Raw genomic sequence first — 27,989 nt, forward strand, 5'->3', positions numbered from 1 at the left:
GAAAACGTTAAGAGAAGATATCAAATTTCATGTCAACTCCCTTTGGTTTCTTTATGTAGGGTTTTTATTTTGTTTTGTGATCTGGGATTTGTAATTACATCAATGGAGAGAGCCCCTTGTTGGGTTCTTACTCCAATGAGGATAGCAAACTCAGCTAGTATTTGTTTATGTGTTTATTTTTAGAGTTGTTTGGGGCAACTCAGAGGTTAAGTGACTTGGTGATACTTAAATGGTAGTATGGGTCAAAGACAGTACTTGCATTCAGGTTTTCCATTATGCCATACTTCCTCTCTTCTGTTTAGTGTCTTAACTTCTGATGCTCACTAAGAAAGTAAAAGAAGACTTAATCAATGTGTCATTCATTTTGTGTCATTGGTTCAGCATTTATGATGGAAAAAATCCTTGGCAATAATAACTTAGGAGGCAATTCACAACTACTGGGATTAACCATAATTCTAGGTTCTGAGGAAGGATATTGTAATTAGGGATAGTTAAATTATGTCTTTAGAAGTGTCCCTCAAATAATAAGAGTAAAGCAATAATGAGAAGTCTTCAATCAGAAGTTATTAAAGGTGGTTTTGAAGCTGGATCATTCCTAATGCCAGGGATTTGGGAAGAGGGAGTCTCATCATCAGCTTTTTCAGCTGGCCTGCTTTGTCACTTTGGGTTAGTCTCACAGTTTCTGTCATGTTAATTTCACTTATATCTGTCAAATGGAGAACAAAGTACCTTAGTAGATTAACAAATGGAATAAGTAATAAAAAACCCTCAAACTTTTGAAAATATGAAATGGATTATAACTGATGAATGCCACCAAGCATGAATAAGGCAAAAATAGAGATTTAGGCTTTTTAAATATGCCAGCCAGAAAATGAAAAGAGTATTCAACTATTTGTTTAGGGTGTTTTTCTTTTCTTTTTGTCTAACAACAACAATGACAAATAACTAAAATAGTTATTTTTTTTCATTGTTAGCACCTTATGGACAAAGACAAAATATGAGTTTTCATTGAATCACATAGTACTTCTTTCTAATGTCCTACTCTGACTCATATTCTTTGCAGGGATTTATCCTGGTTTCTTGAAGTCCATACTAACAGAGTATAAGTCCTGGTAGGTTCTGCCAACCTAGAAAAGTTTGCAGTAGAGACCTGGCAACAGGTTGCTTCTATTTTCTGAGGATCAGCCTAGCAAAGTACAGAGGTGCACATCACTAGAATACTGGGTTCTATTAGTTGAGGAATATTTTGATAATCCATGAAAGAGATTTTAAAAAGTCTTTAATCTGCACAGACGAGGGAGTAAGACTACTGTCCAGGAGTTCAAAGTCATTTGGTCAAGCACTATCATTAATTGAAAAAAATTAAAATACCTGGAGATAAACATTCAGTGATAATTCAGAGGGAAAGGGGAGGGGAAAAACCCTTCTTGCCCCAAAGTGATGGAGGAGACTTTGGTACCCGTCATTTCATATGCTTATGATCTCATTTCTACAAAATCTGCATAAGAAAGGTCTATGGCTGCTTTAGTGTTATAGGAAAACACAAGAAGGGAAAAAGGCTGGCTTTGTCAGATAATTTTCTATAGCCAGTTAGTTATCTCTTCATACTCATACAACTTAATGAGAAGTGTGGGGAATATTGCTTATTGATTTTTTTTTAATAAAATGACCCCATGGAACAAAACGTAGCTTTAAAAGGTATACCCAGTCAAGGTGTCCCTCACAGGTAAGGAAAAATAGAAATGATTCAATAACAGACACAGTAATGTAGGTGCCTGTGATCCATTAATTGAATGTCACCATCAAAGATATAAAGTCCCAACTAAAATGTTTACTGGAGTAATAATAACAATAGCTGACATTTATATAATGGTTGTTATGTGCCAGACACTGTGATAAGCACTTTACAATAAGTATCTCATTTGATCCTAAGTCCCAGTACATTATGGAATGACCTGGATGGAATCTATCCTTTTTTGAAAAAGATTGGTTTAATGCCATGGATGGAAAATTAATTCCATCCAGAATTGAAGAGGAGGAAGAGATTGATTTGCAGGCATTTGTGAAGTTGTGCAGCACTTTCAATGATCCCAATCTACTTTGCTTGAACAAAATGGTCATCTTTTTAACACCAGTGTGTTCCTGAAAATTTTTTGCGATTCTCAGAAGATTCACCATTGCACATCACCCAGAAGGCAACGAAAAATTAGTAAGTGGGCTGCAACTATTGACTCTCATTACTTGAATGCAAAAAGTGGAGTAGGAGACAATGTCAGGAGCATGAATGACCATAATAAGGAACAGGCTTATCATATTATGAGACTGAGAAATGCAGTGGCATTCTAACTGGCTAACAAGAATCAACTCAAATTTTCAGTATAAGAATTCATACTGGCTACATCAGAAATTAGCAAAGGCTGCAAGTCAGGGCTTAATTGGTTGTTTTGTAGATTGTCTAGACTTCAGAAAGTGAAAGAAATAATGTTAATTTTGAAGAATAAACTTTAAAAAAAAAAGAGCTTTTTTTTTTTAAGAGAGCCTTTGTTAAACGTTTACCAGCACACCTCTGGTGGGATAATGGACAATGTAGAAGTATAATTTTTGAAGAAGTACTCATGCTGATGGGTACTTAGTATGCAGCTGTCTTTGTATGGCAAAATTATATTATTGACTAACTATCAGTGAGACATGAGTTGCATGTGTTTTGTTTTGTTTTCTTTCCCATTTCCTCACAAGTAGTAATGAGCTTGCAATAAACATTTGGCTGCGATGGTGATTGATTTAAGACAGGTGGCTGGGAGAATGGGAGTGGGTGAGCTTAAGGTGGGGAAGAGAGCATGTGGTTTGGAACAAAGAGGCATTTTTTCTGCATCTGAAACTAAGTGACCTATATGAGGACCAAACCCAAAACCTTGATCTCCTGAACCCTGAGAGCTAGCAACTGAACTGATTGACCCAGACTTTTTTCATGGAATGATGAAAGAGTATATTCAAAAGAGGAATGGTACTTGACAGCTGTTAGAATCTTCCAGTAGACTCAGCTATTTCCAAGATCATTTATTTTTCCCAGGCTCCCATTTTTCTATTTAGTTTAGAACTTCCCAGACTCTAATTTGGAAGACAAGTAAGAGGTCAACTACCCAACCTCTACCTGAATAGACATCCCTTCTCTGAACTCCCTGAAACATAGCTTTCTAGGCCTCCCTTGTAGATCTTCACTGATGTTAGTCATGTACAGCAGACTGAACTATTTTAGCAATAGGACTTTGCTTTCCACTCCTGAAAGGCTGACTAAACACTCTTTTGTTTAACTGTTTACTGTGATGAGAAGCATCATGGTGTAACAGATAAAAGGCTAGCCTTGGAGTGAAGAAGAGATGTATTCAAATGCCACTTCTGACACACATGAAGTATATAACTTTGATCAAGTCACTTATATTTCAATACCCCAGGTAAAGCTCGAAGACTACAAATTACAAAGGAGATACTGATCTGCATCTATGGAAGTAAAAAAGAAATATGATGTGATGCAATTTCTCATTATAACTTGCCACCTGCAGTTTCAAGCATCACTGGCATTGTTATCTGAATATATGTTGCTTCCCCTATGAGAACATCAGTTCCCTGACGGCAGGGCATGGTTGTGTTTTTATCCTGGAATTCCAAGTGTCCAGCATAGTGCCTATATGTTGTATGACTTAATACTTTAAAAAAAAGTTGAATTCCTTTGAATCCTAAAAATAATAATTACTCAGTAATATAAATAAAGATGCATCACCTCATACTGTTCCTTTGAAGTTCTGGAGTCTTGACACTGCTTTGAGGTTAGTAATGAAGAAGCCCTTCTCCCCATCCATATTAAGTATATATATTTGGACTGGAAGAGATGGGGTTTCCCTTCCTCTTGCCATCATTTCCCCAGGCAATTCTACCATAAGCCAATACAGTAAGTAGATGTTAGCAAGAAACACTAAAACTGTTCCTCCTTTCATCTTTAGTGCACATGTGAAACTTGCACAATCGATAGCTCTTGATTTTAGGTAGTTTGTGAAGTTCTGCTAGAGAGAAATGGGAATAATAAAGATATTTTTGATAGAAATTTGTTTTTCCAATGCTTTGTATTCTCAAATGTACTTAGTGTCCTGTAGGAAGACAAAGGTCTTAAAACTTTCTTTTTTAAGGTTGGATAATATTTTTTATGAGCAAACTGATCGTCTGAAATTTTACAATGTATGGGCTCCATGTCCATTCTCCCATTAAAAATCTGTACCTGAGTCAGTTAACTTTCTCAATATTTCAGAGAGAGAATGCAATATCATGGCATAAAAGCATCTACCTACCTAGTTTTAATGGAAAATTATAGCATCAAAGATTCAGAGCTGGAGCAGACCTTAGAGGTTATCTGGTCCAATCCCCTCATTTTACAAAGAGGTTAACTCAGATACAGAGAAATCAAGTGACTTGCACAACAACTCACAGATACTAAGGGAGGGAACTGGGATTTGAACTCACATTCTCTGATTCTAAATCCAGTATTCTTTCCAAGACATCATGATGCTTCCCAATTTATTGTCATCATCATGGAACAGGATGATAAAGAAACAGTGTTTTTAACTCAAGCCTTATTTGTGTCTCAAACAAGAATTTTAGTATGGGAATCTATGGATGCTTTTGAGATTCAAAGCATCTCCAAAATATTCATACCTTTTTTTGAGAATATCCAGTCCTGCCCAGCCTAAGTGAGGATAGCAGAGTTCAGAATCAAATGCATTTTAATCTAAATCACTTGCCTCGAATACAACAGAACTCTGTCTTTAGGCTCAGACTGCTTGCTGTCATTTTCCCTCTTCTCAGTCAGGCCTACTTGAATAATAATTAATTGTTCTGTCCATCTCCAGCTTTAAAAGTTCAGCAGAATGACCTTTCTGGCTGATGTGCTTAGAAAACTACATATTTACTCTTCACGTATATCTTTTAAAAATTATTTTCAATTTCCTAAGAAGGCACAGTACCTGAAGTATAATGCTGTGAACAAAATCTTTATTACAACCTTCAGTGGTAAAGGTGAACTTATTTTATTTTATACATATACACACACACACACACACACACACACACACACACACAGAGGTACACATACTACCTGGTTTTAAAATGTCAGAATTCCTCATGAACAGACATAAACTTTTTCCCTTCTCATTTTTTGGTATTCCTTTGTTGTATTCTATAGATCAGCATTTCTCAAACTTTTTGGTCTCAGGACACCTTTACACTCTTAAAAATTATTGAAGACCCCCCCCAAAGAATTTGCCTATATATGTTACCTATAGATATAAGCTACATTACAAATAAAAAAACCATTTAATATTATTATGAAAAGAGTTTTAATTCACTAACCAATTGAAAAGAAATTGGTCAGAAGCCAATGGACCACACTTTGAGAAGTCTATAATACTGTTCTTGATAAGAAATTTTATTTTCTTTCATGATTTTGAATTGAAAATATTTTTGTGACTTACCATAATGTAGCAAAAAGTGTGGGAAAATATGAATACTAGTACTTTAAAGTTTTCAAAATACTTCCCACCAATTATTTCTTTTGATCCTTACAAGGCAAACTTGGGGGCAGGGTTCCAGGCCAGATTTGCAGTGAGAAAGCACAGCTGGGAGGTGGTCCTAAGTAGCTAGGGTGTCTAAAAGTTGAGCCCAAGGAGTGAGGGTGGGCTTTGGACTATGCCACATAGGAACTGAGTTAAGCTATGAGCTTTGTATCCCCACCTATAAATGCTTAATAAATGCTTGATGAATTAAATGAATGAAGTAGGTGAGTGAATGAATGAATGAATTAAAAAACATGAGTTAATGCTTATTATATAGCAAATATTTTGCTAAGTTCTAGGCATACAAAGTGAGACAGTCCCTGCCCTCAAGGAACTAACCTTCTAGGAGGGAGAGATTACATATAGTAGTATTCATTTCCAAGGTATATGGGAGGGGAGAATGTTCCTAAGGGTTCAGTTGAATGGTAGATGGTATGCACTGGCATGTTGGGTGGCAATGCTTGGATCTCTGAGCTTCATGGTGACAGGGAATATGGTAGTGCTCTTTCATTCTGGATGGATACTGAACCCATAGCACGAGAGATGAAATTATTGAATTATTTTCACTTCCTTTAGGATGAGAGCAGAGGGTTACTTTTGGAACCAGAAAGACATAGATTTGAATCCATCTCTTCACAGCTATACAACTGTGGGAAATCATTTAGCCTATGAGTACATTGGGCAATTCTCTGTGAACAGATGAGTCACTGTCCAACATCTGTTGAGGGACTTTCTACACTGGCAGTTTCCTACATTAATTAAATCACAAGTCCTTATCATTGTCTTTCTCTTTGCTTCTCCCTCTGAAAATAAAGTAATGCAAAGGATGAAAAAGGACCAGAATCTTAGGGAAAATCATTTAAACTTCATGTTTGATTTATAGAGACAGACAATGAAAGGACTCTCTAACTAGGTGCAGATTTTGTCTGTGAGAGAGAATGATTGCCTTGGTGCCCACTGCCCAGCAGTCAGCTAAGTAACATTGCCCTCCTCCCCCAGGGTTCTCTGATATCCTTAAGGAGGTTTTCAGGTTTTTTTCTCTCTACTACTGGCTCTGGACCCCACCAATGGAGTTCTCCCATTTTAGTGGGGTTTGCTGACCCTCAGTTCCATTTATCCACTTAAGTCAGATTAAGTGTTAAAAAGGAATATTTACCAAGAATAAACATACAAATATGCTGACCCAACATCAAAGGCATAATTCCCTCTGTACCACCTCACACTCTTAGTTCCCAACTTAACTCAGTTTCTATATAGCATAGACCCAAGTTCCCCCACCCCTACCCCTTGGACTCAAGTGTCAGAGATCACATAGGTAGATCCTAGCAATTGGTCATGTTCTGGAATTATAGAACTATCAAAATCTCTATCTGTCTCTCTGTGTTTCTATCTTTATCTCTGTGTCTCTGGCCTTCTCTGGAGGGAGTAAGAAGGAGAGAGGAGTGGTCTTAAAGGAGAGGGGAAAAAATCCCTACCCCTTCTCAACCCACTTTTCTCTCCCAGGGGAAAACCTAGACAAAAAGGCAGCAAAAGCAAGCTTAGATAAAATTCAAAGGACCAGTGTATTACTAATTGGGTAAGTAAACAGTCTGCAGTAAAACCTTGTTAATTTGATATCAGGATCATTCAGAATACCATGAAATTTGATGTAACTGCTATTCCCCCGCCAGTTAGATAAGATGTCCCTATTAAAATCATTCACTTAATCCAAAGTACAGAAAAGACATAATTTGAGGTGGAAACTAGCTCCCAGGGGGGCTTTGGGTGACTAAATTGGCCAGATAACTTGAAGTAAGTGTCACAGATCTTCTGGCAAGCTAACCTTAAGGAAAATAATGATCTGAGAACCCTCCTGATTACTTGTCAACAGTCGAAGAGGGAGAGGGGGCATATGGGGGAAGGAAGTCACTCTTCAGACAACTTGTGTCTGCTGATGAACAATTAGGATACTTTACCATTTCTTTCATAGGGCTTTAGGATCATAAACTTAGTACTGGAAGAGACCACAGAGGTTCCTTTCATTTTACAAAGGAGAAAATTGAGGGCAAGAGACCTAAAATAGCCTGCCTGATATGCCACAGGTATCAACTAGCATAATAGAGGCAAGATTGGAATCCCAGTCCCTAGTTCCAAATTCAGCTCTTTCTTCTCTGTAGTGTTTTTCTTTCTTTCAGCAAAGGTCTTTGGAGTGCCTACTATACATGGGAGGGAAGAAGCGCATTGAACAGAGAGCTGGTCTTGAAATCCAAAAGACCTGTGCTAAGTTCTGCCATTAACATAAATTTAATTGGGCCAGCAAGGGAATACAAATTCAACTCTCAGAGTTCCCAGACAACTCTCAGAGATACTGCATCTACACCAGCAGAAGGTGCTTCTCCACTGCTTGCTGAATGAAATCCAAAGTCTGCCCTTGCTCTGGGCTCTGAACTTTTGCCTGTTTTTATCTCCAGATTTTACTCCTTTGCGTGGCCCCTTAGGGGCAAGACATTCTGTCCCCTTCCTCCTCTAACTTTTCAGCTGCCTTTTCCATGTTTTCTTCCATTTGAACATAACCATTCATTTATTCTGAATATATTTGGATTCTCAACAGTGCCTGGCAGAAGGTGAGCATGAAATGCATGCTTATTGACTTGATTTGACTTCACGTGTAGGAATGGGATGGGCCAAACTCCTTTTATTCAGAGTTATAGTCCTCTACCTTAACTGTCAGACTTTCACAGTCTTTTTAAATTGTTTTAAGAATCATCTTGGGGCCTTAATTAAATGAGACAAGATGATAAAATTGATATCGCCCCTGTGCTCATGCAGTCGCTGATGTTTGCATGTTGAGCAATCACTCCCGGTGAAGCATCATGGTGCTCTGGATGGGAACATGCATGAGGCCCCCAGTATCAAAGTTAGCTTTAGTTTGACTTTGTAAAAGCAGCTGGGCTGTGTTGCGCTTGCTTACATCCCAACACTGATTTAGTTCTGAGGATTATATATTTGTCTCTTATGTGTCAAAAGTCTTCTCCCTGGTGACTTTACAACTCTGTTTTTGTATTGAATGTAAAAGCATGATAGCTCCACATTGATGATTGTCAGCAGTTGCTATTTATCATCTGTCAAAAGTTTGCCTCGTGGGAAGGCAGAAAATCAAATGGATTATGGCTGTTTTTTTAGTTGCTTCAAGGAATCTTACATGACACAAGGCAACAAAATGGCAAAATGACTTCTTGACAAGGAACTTAGCATTCAGAGAAATGTGGGATTATATGCACAGAACAGCCCTGCCAATCATTCTGACAAAGTAGCATATTTTAAAACGTTCTGCCAGTTCACTCCTCTGACCTCTAGGATGCTAGACCACCTGGCATCATCATTGCATACTTCTGCTGTTACTCACTCTCTTCTGGAGAAACAAGAAACACAGCCCGGTTGTTAGTAGAACTGAAGGGTGTGAAGGGATGGAGTTATTGGATTTTGACTCTGTCTTTCATCTGATTGTCAGGATTTGTAGGTCAAAGACAGATAACTCCTTAGAAGCCAGGAAGATAAGCCTCATTGAAAAAACAAATAGTAAAGTGTCTGTAATGAATGTTTGTATGTATGTATATCTGCTCATGACTGTAGGAGTTAGCTATGGTTTGGGGTGAAACAATGAACCAACAAATATTTATTAAATACCTACTATGTACCAGGGTGTCTTAAGACACTTACTAGTTGTGTGACCCTGGACAAGTCACTTGACCTCTGTTTGCCTTAATCCACTGGAGAAGGAAATGGCAAACCACTCCACTATCACTGCCAAGAAAACTCCATGGACAGTATCAACATGCTATGACCCACGATGTTATAAAAAGTCAGACACTACTGAATAACTCAACAACATCATGTGCCAGGCATTGTGCTAAGTGCTTGGGACACAAAGCCAAAATCCCCATAGTGAAAGGAATTTACAATCCAGCAAGGAGAAATAATGGGCTCCTTTGTAGGGGTACAGAATATAGCTACAAACTAGACAGGAGGTAATTTGGAGGGGAAAGGTATGAGGGGCATAAAATATGGGGGGGAATAAGAAAAAGACTCATATAAAACATGGTATTTAACCTGACCTTTGAGGGAAAGTGGTAAGAAAATGTTGTATACAGCAACAATATTGTTTTAAGAACAACTCTGGGTCAATAAGTAATTTTTACTACTATAAATGCATAAATTAACTACAACGGTCATATGATTGCAAGGACACTGTCTCTATCCAGAAAAAGAACTGATAAATAGAAGTATGGATAGAAGGATTTTACATACATACACATACATACACACAAATGTATATGTATATGTGTATGTATATACAAACACACATATATACACAGAAACAGCTATTTGTGCCTAATGGCAGCCATCTCTGGGGTGGGGGAGGAGAAAAAATACATGACGATTTTATTATATATTTAAAAGGAACATCAAATTGCACATAGTAGATTTGAAGTTTTGTGTACAATCATCTCTTTTTCTATTCTACCATGTTATGGAAAAGTTTTGTTTTATTTATTAGTTTAGAATAAAATAAATACAATTTTTAAAAAAGGAAAGTGGGGCTTCTTAAAGACAAAGTAATGAGGGAGTGAATTCCAGGGATAGGAGAGTCAGTGCAATTGAACAGAGATGTGATATAGGGTATTAAGGATTTAATAGGAAAAAAAAGAAAAGAAAAGAAAAGAAAGGAAAAGAAAAGAAAAGAAAAGAAAAGAAAAGAAAAGAAAAGAAAAGAAAAGAAAAGAAAAGAAAAGAAAAGAAAAGAAAAAAGAAAAAAAGACAGGCTACCAGGGCCTCAAGGCCGAAGGGTCCCCACCCCTGGAGGCTGTAGCAAATGTGGAGGGGAGAAAGGTGTAATAAGGCTATGCAATGAGAGGGGTGGGTTTGAGGGCCTCTAAAGTCCCTTGCAGCTCGAAATCTCTGTTCCTATGATCCTAGAACATGCAAGTCCATCAGACTTTCCTGATCCCCTCCATCTGAATGTGATGAATCACTCCTATGTCAGTTGGGACCACTTGTGAAGAGCTTGAAATAAATGCCAATCAGGGGGGTTCATTTTTGACCCTTGAAGTAATAGGGAAAAACTAGAGTTTATTGAGTAAGGGCCAATATGCTCAAACTACACTTTAGGAAAACCACTTTGGCATCTTTGTTTAGAGTGAATGGAAGAGGGGAGAGATTTGAGGCAGGTAGATTACTTAGACAGCTGATGCAGTAGTCTTGGCTGAGGGCCTGACCTAAGGCAGTACCCAGAGGCAGGAGGGTGCCAGCAAATGTTTAACAACTAAATCTGCCAACATGGCATGAAACACTATTAAGTTTAATTTGCATTAATAGCATTTTTTTATTACTTTCTTAAGTCTAGACAATCACTAAAATAATAAATGAAGCCTTGATTTTACTGTTTGATGATATACAAGGTGTTAAGTACTGACACTGAAAGGTTAACAATAGGCTCCCACTGGCTAGCTCCAGACACACTTAAGAGCAAGGGACAGCTGAAAATATTTAAATAAAATTCAAATAAAATCAAACCATATAAGTTTATTTGGGATAGAAATGTTCTACTATCTTGCAATCTTAATCTAAAACATCTTCTTTCCCTGTGTGTGTGTATGTGTACAGTTGTGTATGTATGTGTTCTATTTTCTGATACAGTTCACAAACTATGACTCGTGTAAAGAACCGTATAGTCTAGAATGCAAAAATAAGATAAAATGAAAACAGGGGATTAAATTACTTGACCTGAGGGGACCTGAGGTCCCTTCTAGCATTCAATCTATGACCTTATGAGCAAATAACTGGTGAAAAAATATCAAGCCAAACTGTCGCCTGCAACTAAGTGAGGCACCTCACGGGAGAGTTGGAAATGAAGAGACATGGGCCAGGCAGGTCAGTGAAGACTGAGCCATTTATTAATCTGAGGGTCCCAGTTTAAATACTAAAGGCTAACCGAGGCATTCCCATGAGTCTTAAGTGACTAACCCCAGGCCTAATGTGCTACTGTAATTATATACACCTGCTTGTTACCAAGGTTCAAGGATTCAGGCAGAGGAAATTGATGAGTAAATGAGTAAGTGAGCCCTTAAGGGTAGGAAAAGGAAAGAGTCAAGCTCTGACATAAATTCTTTATCCCATATTAGACTCCTCAGCTCTGGCCCTCAACACCAAACTTTGAGTTCATAACGTATGTGCATTTATTGAAGTAATTAGGGATATTTGTGGTAGTGCTTAGAATGCTGAGTCTGTAGTAAAGAAGACCTGAGTTCAAATCCAGCCTCAGACAGTTAGTAGCAGTATGAGCCTCAGCAATTCACTTAACCTCTTTTGTCTTCAGATTCCTCAATTGTAAAATAGGGCTGTTGTTTGTCTTTCATTTTTGAAAAGGAATAATGAAATCACAGTGTGATGTCTTGATTTCTGTGTGAATTTGATTTAAGTGAGGCAGTTAGACAAAATGTCAGCCCCACTCTCTCTTTCAAAGTCTTTGAAGTTTAGCATCAAAGCAAAACTCAAGATTACTAGCAATGGTCCTTGATGCAGTGGACAACCTGGGTGGGTTTGATGACTAATCAAACTCTAAGAGCTTCACAGTGCCTGCTTGAAGTGCCTTCTTGGCAACTGGGACAAATTGTTCTTATCCACCCATTCCTGGGGGGTTGTGGGGGTCGGGTAATTTTTCACATGCTTAGGGAATGTCTACTCAGAAATGGGGATGATGATAGTACCTACCTCTAAAGGTTATCATGAAAACAAATTGAGATAACATTTGTAAAGTGCTTAGCACAATACCTGGCACATAGTAGGCATTTAATTAATTGTTTTCTTCCATCCTTCAGATGCCATCTAGTCTTATTACCTCATTTTAAAAATGAGGAAATTGAGGTCCAGAGAGGTTAAACAACTTACCTAATGTCACGCATTTAAGAGTCAGAGGATGGATTTGAACCTAGATCTCCTGACTCCATACAAGTGCTCTTTATATTGAAATGAAATTAATTAAATTGGAGTGTAGAAGTAGAAGGATTATTCATGCAACCAAAACTGTGGTTCCGACAAAATGCACAAATAGTTATCCCCTATACCCAGCATGGACACAGTTGCCTTTTAACCCGTTTGTTAAATTAAAGTTTATTGACACTCTCATTCTTATCTAAAATGAAGCTTCCACGCTAGCTATGTTTGCCTATTGCCTCTACCATAAACATACCTAATGCATTTAATTATTGGATTTATGGAATCAAAACTTAAAAAAAGTTGAAAGAGACCCTAGTGGTCATCTAGTCCAGTCCATACATGAAAGGAACCCCCACTATAATGTACCCATTACCCAGGCTCTGGCTGAAAATTTATAAGGAGAAGGAACCCACCACTCATTTTAATTCAATTATCCGAACATTTTAAAATAACTACAAGAAAGGTACTAGGCTCAGAGAGAGGGGCAAAAAGACAGAAACAAAAATGTATCCACCTCAAGGAGCTTATAGTCTCTTCTTACATTTTGTTAATATTATTCGTCCAGGAATGCTTTCCTTTCTGCTCCATTCCACCTGTTTAAATCCTAGGTCGTATTTCAGGGCAATTAAGTTTCTCAATGCTTTTCTAAGCCTTCTCTGACCATTACAGCCTGCAGTTACATCTCCTTCTGAATTCCTGTATCACTCTCTACACCATACTTTTAGCATTTCTGTGCACCTCTATATTATCTATATCTACATTGGCAGTTAGCTTTTCATGGTTCTCTGTTCCATCTCTCTAAAGAGCTAATGAATTCAAAGACCACATCTAGAAAACAGTTTATGATTGGGTGATCTTTAAGGTCCCTAGAGCCCAATATCCTATGATTCTCAAGATGTATACTCTGGCAGTGCTTTGATGAGATAATGATTTGAAAATGAGAGGTATTGAGGACCTTGTGAATAGAAAGGAGAGGATGAGTGTAAGAGATATTGGAGAAGTAGAATGGACATGATTTGCAAATGATTGGATACAGATTTTAAGAAGAAAGAACAGTTAACTATTATTGTGATTACAAACTTGACTGACCCATAAAAATACGGAAGTTTGGAGGAGGGTTAGCTTTTGAGGGGAATCAATCAATCAAGAATAATTTGTTAAGTGTGTAATGAGTTCCATTTTGTACATGTTGAGTTTGAGATGCTAACAGTAGACCAGGTGAAAACCTGTTTTGAGATGCAGTGCTAGAATTAAGGAGAGAGACTAGTACTGGCTATGAGTCATTTGCTTAGAATAATTAAGTGAATGATGGGAGGTAATGAGGTAACTAAAAGAGGACATGGAAAAGTTGAGGAGAGATAAGGTCAAGAGAATAAAGAGAGGGATTAGTTTGGCAAGGATAATGTTAAAGCAAAACATCATCATTATCATCATCATCATCATCATCATCATCATCATCATCATCATCATCATCATTATTATTATATGTATGAGGTCTAGAGTCAGGAAAAAATGAGCTCATATTGCAGAAGCATTTTTTTCAGGAATGTAGGAGGCAAAGTCCTGTACAAAAAGAAATGTAGGGGAGCGGAGCCAAGATGGTGGAGTGAAAGCAGCAACTTGCTTGAGCTCTCCCCCAAACTCCTCCAAATACCTATAAAAATGGCTCTAAACAAAATCTAAAGCAGCATAACCCACAAAAAGACAGAGTGAAACAAATTTCCAGCCCAAGACAGCATGGATCATTGATCAGAAAGGCATATCCCGCCGGGCTGTGAGCAAATCTGGATGGAGCAGGCCTCAGAGGACTGACTCCTGGGCAGCTGTGGCGGTTTCCAAACTCCTTAATCCACCAGTGCCAAAGACAATTTAGAAGGTCAATGGGAAAATTCTGTCTCTTCGGTGCTGAGAGAGGAAAGCGGGGTCTCAATCCAGTTCCCCCAGAACACAGCCCTGGTGTGGGCAGCTGCTTCCTGAGCTTCCGGCCCACAAACTGTGGGGGAATCCAGTGGATGATCAGAGGGGGATTGCAGGGATCTCTCTGCTGGTGCTGAGAATCTCTTGCTTTGCCCGTGCTTGGATCTGGGTCACAGTTCTGGATGGGGGTCCAGGGGTGAGGAGGAGCGCTGACATGGTGAAGCTTGTAGTGGCTGTAGAGAGGAAACCTTCCTCACAGTTCCAGGACACAAAGGAGTGCTTGTGGTCACTAACAGACCACAGCAGAGGCCAGGAAAGGAGTTAACACATTGCCCCTTATCATACCACCTTGCAAGAACTGAAAATTTATGGGTCCCTACAAGTACTCTGAAAACAGCTATTTAAACCCCCAAAGCTTGGGACATTCTCCACATTGGAAGCAGACTCTTACCTTGACAAAGAGTTTAAAACTCAAGTAATTGGCCCAGATCATGAGCAAGCAGCACAAAAAGAGTCAGACTATATTATCTTACTTTGGTGAAAAAGAAGATCAAAATATACAACCAGAAGAAGACAACAAAGTCAAAGCTCCTACATCCAAAGCCTCCAAGAAAAATATGAATCAGTCCCAGGCCTTGGAAGAGCTCAAAAGGGATTTTGAGAAGCAAGTAAGAGAAGTAGAGGAAAAACTGGGAAGAGAAATGAGAGTGATGTAAGAAAATCATGAAAAACAAGTCAACAGCTTGCTAAAAGAGACCCAAAAAAATTCTGAAGAAAATAACACCTTAAAAAATAACCTAATTCAAGTGGCAAAGGAGGTCCAAAAACACAATGGGAAGAATGCCCTACAAAGAAAAATTGGCCAAATGGAAAAGGAAGTCCAAAAGATTACTGAAGAAAATACTTCCTTAAAAATTAGAATAGAGCAATTGGAGGCTAGTGACTTTATGAGAAATCAAGACACTGTAAAACAAATCCAAAAGAATGAAAAATAGAAGACAATGTGAAATATCTCATTGGAAAAACAACTGACCTGGAAAATAGATCCAGGAGAGAGAATTTAAAAATTATTACTATCTGAAAGCCATGATCAAAAAAAGAGCCTAGACATCATCTTTCAAGAAATTATCAAGGAAACTGCCTGATATATTAGAACCAGAGGGCAAAATAGAAATTGAAAGAATCCACAGATCTCCTCCTGAAAGAGATCCCCAAAGGAAAACTCCTAGGAATATTAGCCAAATTCCAGAGTTCCCAGGTCAAGGAGAAAATATTACAAGCTGCCAGAAAGAAACAATTCAAGTATGTGGAAACACAATCAGGATAACACAAGATTTAGCAGCTTCTACATTAAAGGACCAGGGCATGGAATATATATTCTGGAGGGCAAAGGAGATAGGATTACAACCAAGAATCACCTACCCAGCAAAACTGAGTATAATCCTTCAGGGGAAAAAATGGTCATTCAGTGAAATAGAGGACTTTCAAGCATTCTTGATGAAAAGACCAGAGCTGAATAGAAAATTTGACTTTCAAATACAAGACTCAAGTGGAACATGAAGAGGTAAACAGGAAAAAGAAATCATAAGAGACTTATTAAGTTGAACTGTTTACATTCCTACATGGAAATATGATATTTATAACTCATGAGACCTTTGTCAGTATTAAGGTAGTTGGAGGAAAAAAATTATATGTATGTATAGGTAGGTAGGTAGGTAGATAGATAGAGAGAGACAGACAGACAGAGAAAGAGAGAGAGAGAGAGAGAGAAGAAGAGAGAGAGAGAGAGAGAGAGAGAGATAGAGATGGATAGAGGGCACAGGGTGAGTTGAGGATTAAGGGGTCATATCTGGAGAATAAAATGAAGGGATGAGAGAGGATTATATTAGGAGAAGAAGAAAGGAAGAGGTAGAATGGGGTAAATTATCTCACAAAAAAAAACAACAGAAAAGTCTCTTCCAGTGGAGGGGAAATAGGGGAAGGTGAGAGGAAATGAGTGAATCTTATTCTCATAGGATTTGGCTTAAGGAGGGAATAACATACACATTCAATTGGGTAAGGAAATCTCTCTTACCCTACAGGAAAATAGGGGAAGAAGGGGACAAGAGAGGAGGGGGATGATAGAAAGGAGGGCAGATTGGGAAAGAGGGTAATCAGAAGTAAATACTTCTGAGGAGGGACAGGTCAAAAGAAAGAATAGAATAAATGGGAGGGCAGATAGGATTAAGGGAAAGAGAGGTAGTTTTTCACAACATGTCTACTACGGAAGTGTTTTGCATAACTGCACATGTATAACCTATATTGAGTTGCTTGCCTTTTCAATGAGGGTGGGTGGGGAGGGAGGAAGGGAGAAGATTTGAAACCTGAAGTTTTGAAAACATATGTTTAAAAAAATGTTTTCACATGCTACTGGGAAATAAGAAATACAGGAAATGGGGTACAGAAGTTTATTTTCCTGCCCTACAGGAAAATAGAAGGGGAAAGGGATAAGAGAAGGGGTGAAGAGATAGAAGAGAGGACAGACTAGGGGAAGGGATATTCAGAATGCATATTGGGGTGGGGTGAGGGTTGAGATAGGGTGAAAATTTGGAACTCAAAATCTTGTGGAATAAATATTGGAAACTAAAAATAAATAAATTTATATAAAATAAAAAATAAATGAGGCTACCAAAAAAAAATGAACTTTGGAAAATTATAGAGAAAGTATAAAGAGCAAGCATAGCCCCAAAGAGGACATATAAGAAGACATCTCTCCCTGATCTTTTGCACAGGAAGGATTTCGTGGGTATTGGACATTGCATATAATACTAGATTTTTAAATAAATACTGAATGGTTTTGCTGATTTTTCTCCTTCCTCTGTAATTAAAATAAAAACAACTTTATTATAAGGATGGTTTTCTGGGCATGAAGGGGAAAGATTCAAGTAATGTAGAAATGAACTACATTAATAAAATATACTTTATAAACAACAAAAAAAGAAATGTGGGATGGCATATGGTAATGTGTTTGAGGAACAAAGAGGTTCTGAATAGCTTTTATCAGTACTGTTATAAACAATCCATACAGAAGAATGCAAGAATTACTGTACAACAGCCAGGGTCCAGTTGAGATTACATAAAACAAATTTGTAGTTGACCCAGTTAGAAGGTTCATATGACATATTCTATTGATATTTGTCACCACCTAAATGGAAGCAGAGAAAGTAGATATTAAGGGTAACAGAGCTGAATTTTGGCAAAATGTGAGCAGGGCTGTTATGTGGGAGTAAATAATTTAAGGATAGAGAGATATGGGTGAACTGTTTAACTGTAGTGTCAAGAGTATGGAGGCAGAAAAGTGGGGGCAGTACTGGGGTGTTGGAATGGAATGACAGGGAGGGATGGAGTGATGAGGGGTTACAATGAGAACAAATAAAGGGTTTAACAAGAGTGTGAGAGAGGGCAATTTGGAAGCAAAGGAGCTTAGGAGAAGAGAAAAAAATCAATTCTGAAGCTACCACAGTTGTGGAAATCATGAAATAAAGGGCATCACCACCTCTGTAGGACTGATGTAGAATGAAGTTGTAAATAGTGAGAGAGGATGTGTTAGATCAATTCAGAGGCCATGCTGTTTGAAGAGTTCTTAACAGAATATGAATATACACATTTAAGGGGAAGAGATAAAGGACTTGAGGAGGAGGAAAACTGAAGCACATATGGAGTGGCTTGTTGCTTAGTTCATGGTGGTTGGCCTTTGTTTCCAAAGAGGACCAAAATAACATCACCATTGGGTGATGTCTTTTGACTCAGGCATAAATTGGATTTAAATGCTGAAAGAAGTGCTCAAAGTTGGTGACCTCACTCTCTTCCAGAGTTATGAAAGTCCAGGAGCAAGGTAAAAGATAGGATGATTAGTGATGGCCTGGTACGAAGTGAATTATCTTGGCATCTTTCCTATCTAACTAAGCTCTAAGCACTCCATAGTACCTGCTTTAGCCACTTTCATGGCCACTTGGGACCTATTCCACTGGGGAAAGTCTTCATATGTTTGGGGTAGATACCCCCCTAGCTTCTTGACAAATTTAAGGCTCCTTTGTTACCCTCAACCTGGTTTAGCCCATTTGCCAAGATGGTATACTGGGGCATGGACACGGTGCATGCTACAGCTTCTTGGAGCCACAGGTGAGAGTGAGGTAACAGGTGGACACCAAAAGTAGAAAGCAGCCCTGAAAAGGGCTCAGTTGCTCTCACACCAGAGGCACTAATCTTCCTTGAATGCCTATAGAGTTTTTAAACTCTGTATGAAAGAAGAAAAGAAGAAAAACTTGGAGGCCTATAGTTGACTGAAAATAGGATATTGTTAGAGTTATAGGCATGTATCAAGTGAACTTTAAAGGAGGTTGGGGGTCTGTGAATGGCAGGTTAGATGAAGGAATATGTTTATTTTTCCTGGTCCTTTATGTGTGTGAGAAAAGACATATCCTATACCAGAGAAGCTGTCTGAGGATATAGTGTCTTATGTCAAGGGTTGAATTTCTCTTAGTAAAGAAACATGGACAGAATATGAGAGGAGGAGAGGATTCTGGGAAGATGGCTGCATAGGTCAGAAAATCCCAAGTTCTACAGATTTCTCCTACAAACAAGACAAAATAGCACCTCATGGCAAAAATGGATTGATTAAAAAACAAAACAAAACAAAACAAAACAAAACAGGAGTTGGGGCAGAACAGCAGTCCTCCTGAGAGAAGGTTGAGAAGATCTGAAGAAAAATTCTAGGACCAACATTTGGTCCCTGCTCCCTCCAGGCCAGTTCTGCTGAAACAGCAAGTGGTGAGCCCTAGGGCTAGCTGGGGAGGTAGCCTCACCTCAGTCAGAGGAATTTTTACCTCCTGGGCAATGTGGGGAGTCAAGCATCTGAAATGGGGAAGAGTGAGGGAACCTCTGTTGATAAAGTATGTCAGGCCCAAATGTGCTACTGAGATATGCTTCATGGATGAGAAGGAACCAACACATGCCTGGTGAGTGCAGAAGCAACTGTCCTGTCTGTGGCCACTTACAGGAGGGTGGAGTTCTTGTTTTTGGTTCCACACCAGAGGGGAGAACTGAAGGAGTATCTAAGACCAGAGGTACCATCCCCCACACCCTAAGACTAGAAGTGATTACAATAACAAGCTGTTACAAATTAAAAAAAAAAATAAATGAGCAGGCAAAGGAGAAAGTTATTATGGGAATAGAGAAGACTGGGTTTCATCTTCAGAGGAGGATACTGAAAAAAATGCCTACATTATCCCAAAGAATAACATCAAATATCACCTGCCCAAAAAGAATTCGTAGGAGAACTTAAAAAAGACTTCAAAAATCAAATGAGAGAGATTAAGGAATATTTTTAAAGTAAGAACAATCCTTGAAAAAACAAGGTAATTATGAAAAGGTTAACCAATTGGAAAAGTAGATCCAGAAACTTAAGGAAGAAAAGGAATCATTGAAAATTATAATTGGGCAAGGGGTAGCCAGTGAATTTATAAGAGACAAAGAAATAATAAAACAAGATATAAAGAATGAAAAAAAAGAAGAAAATGTGAAAAATCTCATAAGAAATACATCTGATGTGGAAAACAGATGAAGAAAGGAAAACACAAGAATAATCAGACTACCTGAAACACACCATTAAAAAAAGAATTTTGATACAATAATACAAGAAATGATTTTTAAATATCCTGAAGCATTAGAACAAGAGGGGAAAGTAGAAATAGAAAAAAAATGCACTGATCACCACCTGAAAGAGATCTTTCAAGGAAAACTTACAGGAATATCATAGTCAAATTCCAAAACCTGAAGCTCAGGAAAAAAAAAATTATCAGCAATAAGAAAAAAAAAACAATTCAAATATGTTGGAGACACAATTAGAATCACACAGGACCTAGCAGTGGTAACACTAAAAGACCACAGGACTTGAGACACTATATATTGGAAAGCAAAAGAACTGGGGTTATGGCTGAAAATATCATACCTAGCAAAGTTAAACATAATGATGAATGAAAAAATGGACATTCAATGAATTGCCAGACTTTCAGGACTTTGTTGCCAAAAAAAAAAAACCCTAATAGAAAAATTACATATAAGATCTGAGAGAAATATAAGGTACACATCAAAGGTTAATTACAGAGGACTCAATAATGACAAACTGTTTACTTTTTATATGAGGAAATGTAAAATGTATGTCTAAGCTTGTTATTAGCAATTGGGTAGTGCAAAAAAAAAAAAAGATTGAGGTAGACCTGAGTATGATGTGATTCCAAAGAGTAAAACCATTTAGAAAAAGGCAAAAAAGAGTAAATCATCTTATATAAATGAGGTGTGAGAGGAAGAACTGACACAAAGTAATTAGATGGGGGAAGAGTGCTGGTAGTTCTGGAACCCTACTCTTATTGTGAATGAGTTAAAGAGGAAACAATACAAATACACACGCACACACACACACACACATATACATATATATATATATATATATATATATATACATATTAGGGTATAAACGTTCTCTAAATTCAGAAATAAATAAAAGGCTAAGGGAATAGGGAGGGGGGAAGATAAGGGAGGGATTTATAGAGGGAACCTTACTCACATCAGATTTGGGTTAAAGAGAGAACAATATATACATTTATAAGGGAGTAAAAGTATTCTGAATTTACAAAGAAATAAGAGAGTGAGGGAATAGGATAAAGTGGTATAGAAGAGTGTGTAGACCAATGACAGTGGGATGAAGAGGGAATAAGGCTATAATATTCGGAGGGCTATAAAGTCTAAATTCAGATAGAAACAAGGGGGAAAAGGGAAAGAGTTGGGGGGACAGAATAAGGGAGGGATATTTGGAGGGGTAGGTTAAGTAATAGGAGGACAAAGCAGCAGGTAGCGATAAAGTAGAGAAATTAGGAGAGATAGAAAATAGGAGATAAACACAAAAATGAAATATAGATTAGGAATAGAATTTATTAGGAATAAAAAGCAGGGGTGGTAATGATCTCAGACAATGTTAAATCTAAAATAGAGTCAATCAAAAGAGAAAAATAGGAGCATTAAACTCTATCTCAGCAATATTAATCAGTATTGTTTTAGACTATTTAAAAAATTAGGCAGTATAAGGTTGGAATATTTCTGTGGTATAGGAAATGATGAATTTGTGGACTTAGAAAAATATGGAAAGCAGAATATGAGAGGAAGAGGTTTAGGGTGAAGGAAAGTCATGATTTAATGAAATGGAGGTTCCATAGGACATGATGAAAATGGAAGCTGGGGTAGGATAATGGCATAGTAGAGTGTAACCTGTCAATAGGCACTAAGGTAGATAAGAGATCAAAGGAGGTGGGGAAGTAGCAATAGACACTAAGGTAGATAAGAGATCAAAGGAGGTGGGGAAGTAGCAGGGGGAAATGGGATTTTCATCCTGGCAGGTGGTAACTCAGGGTTCCAAGAACTGGGGGAGAGGAATCAGAAGTTTGCTTATCAAATTAGTTGAGGAAGTGTTCATTTCTTAAAGCAAAACTTAAGCAGGCTTGAATGATGAGCTAGGACTCAAATAGACATAGAGGATATTGAGACAGTGCATTCAAGTAGTAGGTGAAGTTTATGAAGTTATAAGACTAACTTGACTCAAAAATGGTCTCCATTTATGTGACTAGGGGAAGATAGAGTTAAACAGGTAAGGTATTCAGAGGATTATGGAGGACCTTAACTACTACAATAATGAATTTGAACTTGGTTGTATAGGCAATGGGTAGGCAATGAACTTTTCCTGAACAGTGTTGTAAATGGATGAGAGTAAATGCAAGTTTCTTGAGAAGAGGAGTTGCTTTATTGCTTTGGAGTAGATGTTTAAAAATATTTATTTAAGTGACTTGAGAAATAACCTAATGAATAGGAGGATGGATTAGAAAAAAAAGAGTGGAAGTAAGGAGACTTGTCAGGAGGTTGTTTCAGTTATCTTGAACTCTGGACTTGAAGTTTAGAAGTCATGGATTCAAATCTTGACTCAGATTAGCTGTTCCATCCTGAGTGATTTACTTAACTTCTCTACATCTCAGTTTACTTGTCTATAAAATGGAGGAGTTGGACCTGATGGTCTATTCCAACACGGAATATGTGATCTTATGATTTTATGATGAAGGCTTTTATACACAATGCTTGCTATTTTTTCATTCATGTTATTGTATTAACTAACATGGGACATAATTCTTTTCTCACATTTCCCATGGATGTGGAGACCCATAACAAGGGTATGCCAAAGCACATGGCCAAGTGATAAATATCTCTGTGATGCTGGAGCAAAATTATTTAAAAAAATGTTTAATACCGAAAGTATGACATTCATCTGTTTCTAATAGCCTGTCAAAACATTTTTCTGAATTAAGTAAGAGGAAAAAAATCAGTTCCATGGGAAAAGGTGGTCTCTTGTGATTCTTGAAAAGTGCTGGTGAGTTCATTTTCTAAGAAACTACAGGCATTCTGTATTCTAAAGCATGGATTGCTGCAATGCCTTTTACACGAAGTATGGCCAGATTTATGGAGCAGCTGAAGAGAAGTTTAACGTGGAATAAAAAGAAGAAATGAAGAGAGACATCTTATTCAGAAAGCTAAAGAGAGCTGACTGAGCCTTCAGAAGAACAAAAAATCAGGGGATAGATTGGAGGATGAGAGTGAAGGACACAGATTTGTTCCACATCACTCACTCACCATCCCTGCCTGAAACTCAGAATGAGTCAGGAGAAGGCCAGGGAAAAGAGCAAAAGTCAGAACAAACTCAGGAAAAGAGGCAGAGAGAGAGAGATGTTAATACATTTTATTGGTCTCTTTTGTAAGACAGCCAACTCTTCTTTTAATTCTCTTTGTATGTTATAGACATGGTGTTTTAGGAAACTTTTTTAAGATTGTGGTGAATTCAATTCAATTCAACCAACATTTTTTGATGGCCTTCCATGTCCATGGCATTGTGCCAAGCATTGGGGATAGAAAGGGGATAGGTACTAGACCTATGATTTCCATGTTGTCGGCATCTCCTGGGTAGGGAAACTTTACCAACGTAGGCCAGGACTTTCTCTGAAACTTTAGCAGCTCCCTAGAGCACTGTGTAACTTGCCCAGAATAACACAGCTATTATACCTGGGGATAGGAAAATAAAAATAAACAGTCCCTGCCTTCAAACAGCTTACTCTGGATTTTTATGTAATCTAGCCAGTGGAATTAATTGAAGAAGGTAGAGATCCAAAGCAGGGAAATTAATCAGGAGGCTGTTAATAGCCTGGAAGAGAGGTTATGAGGATTATGGAAAGAATGTGATGTATGGCAGATATACATATTTATGTTATTTTTATTCATATATATAAGTAATATACAATATGTAATATAATAATTATATATAATAATATTATACATTAAAGGAGAAGTAAAAATCAGGGATGAGTCTGCGATTATAAACTGAGGTGATTGGGAGAATGGGGCATTTTGGAGCTGGGAGGATTGAAGAGAATAGGATAATTGGTTCTATTTTATACGTGTTGGAATTGAAATGACAATAGTACATGCAGGTAAAGGTGTCCAGGAGGCAGTTGGGTTATTCGATGCTTTTCCTGGTTTAATCTTATTACTTACCCAAAGGGTAATTTGGATACTGTGTTTTACCCAACTTTTCAAAGCACATTCCCTGTATTGTATCTCACTTTATCATTAAATATTTTGGTGGTTAAATAATATGAAGGACTAAAAATCAACCCAATATTTTGATGTCACAGACATCTACCAGTTTCCCAAGGCAAGCCCCACCTTCATAAGGTATCCTATTCAATCCCATCTCCTCTAACAGATTACACTCTCTGACATTCCCACTCTTTCACCTAACTGCAATTTCTCCCTGTCTATTGACTGTTTCGCCACTGCTTACCAACGTGTTCATGTTTCCAGCAGCCTCGAAAAGCCCTAGTTTTTCCATCCATCACCGCTAGCTATTGTCTCATATCTCTCTTCTCTTTCATGGCTAAACTCCTCAAGAAGAGGAGTCTTTTTGTTTTAAACAGTCTCCTTGTTGGCTCCATTTCCATTCCTCTCATCTCTCCTTAGTTCTCCACAGTGTGACTTCCAACCTCCTCATTCCGACAGGAACGCTCCCTCCAAAGTTATCATTAATCTCTTAATTACCAAAGCTAATGGCTTTTTCTTAACCTTTAAACTCCTTCACTTCTTTGTAGCCATTGACACTATCAATCTCTCTTTGATACTCTCTTCTTTTTAGATTCTCATGACACTACTCTATCTTGGTTCTTCTCCTAGTTATACCTGCCCGATCCTTTCTCGGAAGCCTTCACAGGACTTTCACTGCAAATGGTGGGTGTCCCCTAGGGATCTGCTCTGGGCCCTATTTAGTTCTCTCTACATACTTTTTGACCTAGTTATCTCATCAACTGTCAGAGATTTAATGGTCATTTCTATGCTGATGGATGCTTATCAAATATTTTTAATTAGCCATAACCTCTTTGCTATCGTCCAATCTCACATATCCAGCTGCGTTTGGGACACCTTGAACTCAATGTTGAATAGGCATATCAAAGCCAACTACACTGCTTTTCCCACCAAGCCCCTCCCATCTTCATTCTTCAATGGTGAGAGTACCACCATTCTCCCAGGCAACCAGGCTTGCAACCTAGTTGGCATGCTCTACTCCTTTCTGTCTTTTATACTCCCCCAAACCAATCTGTTGCCAAGTCCTCTTGAATTTTATCTTCATAACATGTCTTATTTAGGTCCTCGTCACCTCATGTGTGCATATTTGTCTCTCTGCCTCAAGTCTCTCCCCACTTCATTCCATCTTCCACCCAGCTATCAAAATGATCATCCTAAAGTCAAAGGTCTGATTGTGGCACCCCTTCTCCTATTCAATGAACTCCAATAGCCCATTATTACCTCTAGGTTAAAATACAAAATCCTTTATTTGGCATTCAAAGTCCTTTTTAACCTGGGCCCACTCTTACCTTTCCAGTCTCCTTCCATTTTATTTTTCCAATGTGCTCTGTGATTCGATGATACTGGCTTCCTTACTGTTCCTCTCCTGGCTGCATACTTTTTCATTGGCTGCCCTCCAGTCAGTGATTCTTTCACTCTTTGTCTCAACGTCCTGACCTCTTTAAAGTTGCAAGTAATTGTCTCCGTTTTACCCTGTATAAATAAATCTTGTTTGTTAATAGTTACTTATATGTTGCCCCCACATCCTCCAAGCAGACTGTTAATAATAGCTTGGACTGTCTTTTGCCTTCCTTTACAATTTCAGCGCTTAATACAACATATAATGTCTGGCTCATGTTATACACTTTAGCAATGCTTATTGGCTGATTCCCTGACCAGTCCTTTGTAATGCTTCGTATTCCCACTGCTCTACTTAGGTGAAGACATTGTATAGCCAGAGATAAAATATAAAGTATTCTCTCATAAGAGGATATTTTATTTAGTTTAAGCACTCTTTTGACTTATGAAAGGGGAGAGGTTCACAAAGCCACAGCTGATAATTTTGGAGCCAGAAGCAAGAGCCACAAAATATGTATTACTACCATTCTTGGGGAGGGAGAGATCATGTGACACCATCATATGTGTGTGTGTGTGTGAGAGAGAGAGAGAAAGAGAGAGAGAGAGAGAGAGAGAGAGAGAGAGAGAGAGAGAGAGAGAGAGAGAGATTTAGACAGACACAAAGACAGAAAGAGACCCTGTACCACATGATTGCTTCTAGGCAGTCCACTAAAGGAGTAGGAGCAGGGTGGAGTGGGCCAAGGAGGAATTTTCTTGGTATTTGATTGCAAAATGAAGTATACCAATTAGTAGCTTTCTAGTTCATCTAATTATTCTTGATATTTTCTACCCCACAGAAGGAATGAAAGTGTTTAAAAAATTAGAGGTTATGATCTTCAAAATTTCTTGATCTTTTAAAATCATCAATTTTTGTTTTATTCTCTGTAAATGCTGGTGACCTGCAACCGTGTCCTAGTCCACCTGTCACGGTTATAGTTCTGCCAGACCCTAGAGTGTATAGAAGAAAAGTCAAGTTGTAACGGAAAGACAAGGACAATTCTGAGCAAGGGGCATTGTATAACCAGGTGCGGCATTTGATGTGATAACGCTAGGCGAACCCAAGGTAATGTCAGACCATTAACGTTTCTCTTCAGATAAGAGGGACTACTTCCAAATGAGAGCAGAGGGTGAAGAACACTGAAGTCCACTTTTATCTGTTTCACAGTATTCTTTAGCATTACCCTTCATATTGAATTTGATAGTCCTTGAAAATTCTTGAATTTCCACGGCATCTAATACTTGGTAGATTTATCCTCTTAATATTTCAATGGGCTTCTATTATTGCATGTTAGAAGTTCACAATACAAAGCCCCCTTCTAATGAGATTTAACACAATTTCAATGTAATAAGACCTTGTTAATTTGAAGTTCATCTGAAAGAGCAGGTAATGTAAAGTAACTACAAGATTCTCAACTGACTAGAGAGGTTTTCTCTTCTTCAACTTGTTCATTTATTGAAATGGAGAGATAAAAAGTTGAAGGGGAAATGATACCCTGAAGTAATTCACATAATCCACTCACCAGGTTTAAGGCACTTTGCCAACTACTCCCCACATACTGGACCCTTACTCCCTAGTTCCCTGCATCTCAAGTACATCTGCTCAAACTTAGAGGTCACCTAGCTCAACCATTGAACTTACAGATACGGAAACTGATTTCTAGAGAGATGTAGTGACTTGTCTTAGGTGACATGGATAATTAGGGGAATTGTCTTCTTTGAGTGTTTGTACTACTCTGATCTTTTGAACCTCTTTTATAGTTCCATTTTTAAAATACTCTCCTGACCTACTTTTACCTGCTACCACACTTGGAACACATTCCTTCCACACTTCTGCTTCTTAAAATTACTATTTTGCAGGGGCAGCTAGGTGATGCAGTGGATAGAGCAGCAGCCCTGAAGTCAGAAGGACCTGAGTTCAAATCCAGCCTCAGACCAAACACTTGACACTTACTAGCTGTGTGATCCCAGGCAAGTCACTTAACCCCAACTGCAAACCCGCCTAAAAAAGAATTCTTGGCTTTTTTCAAAGTTCACTAATGGACCACATCCCATATGAGGCTTTCCCTCATCCCCCTAGATGCCAGTGACACCCCTTGGGAAATTATATTTATCAGCAAATCTATCAGCCAGCATTTATTAAGAGATTTTATGTTACAGTCAGGGATAGGAAGATCAGAGTCCAGATCAAGACTCAAACACTTACTACATGTGTGTCAATCACTTAACCAATATCTGCCTCAGTTTCCTTAACTGTAGAATGAGATTAATATTAGTGCCTACCTCCCAAACTTCTAGTCAGGATCAGATGTGATAATATTTCTAAAGCACTTACCACAATGCCTGGCACATAGTTGACACTTAAAAGTTTGTTTCTTTCCTTCCATCTAGGAACTATGTTAGACCCTGAAAACA

At 38.1% G+C, this 27,989-nt stretch overlaps 1 long non-coding RNA gene across 1 annotated transcript; it reads right to left on the bottom strand.

The window, feature by feature from the left end:
* Positions 1 to 136: 136 nt before the first annotated feature.
* On the bottom strand, positions 137 to 27,989 carry LOC144457440 (uncharacterized). The gene is made up of 3 exons (XR_013486744.1): positions 27,910 to 27,989; positions 25,490 to 25,673; positions 137 to 323 (listed from the first exon to the last, which is right to left on the bottom strand). It is a non-coding gene; the product is annotated as an uncharacterized LOC144457440 (long non-coding RNA).

This window comes from Phascolarctos cinereus, unplaced genomic scaffold (assembly GCF_003287225.1).
Source record: "Phascolarctos cinereus isolate Bilbo 61053 unplaced genomic scaffold, phaCin_HiC Scaffold_5;HRSCAF=322, whole genome shotgun sequence".
Lineage (NCBI taxonomy): Eukaryota > Metazoa > Chordata > Mammalia > Diprotodontia > Phascolarctidae > Phascolarctos > Phascolarctos cinereus.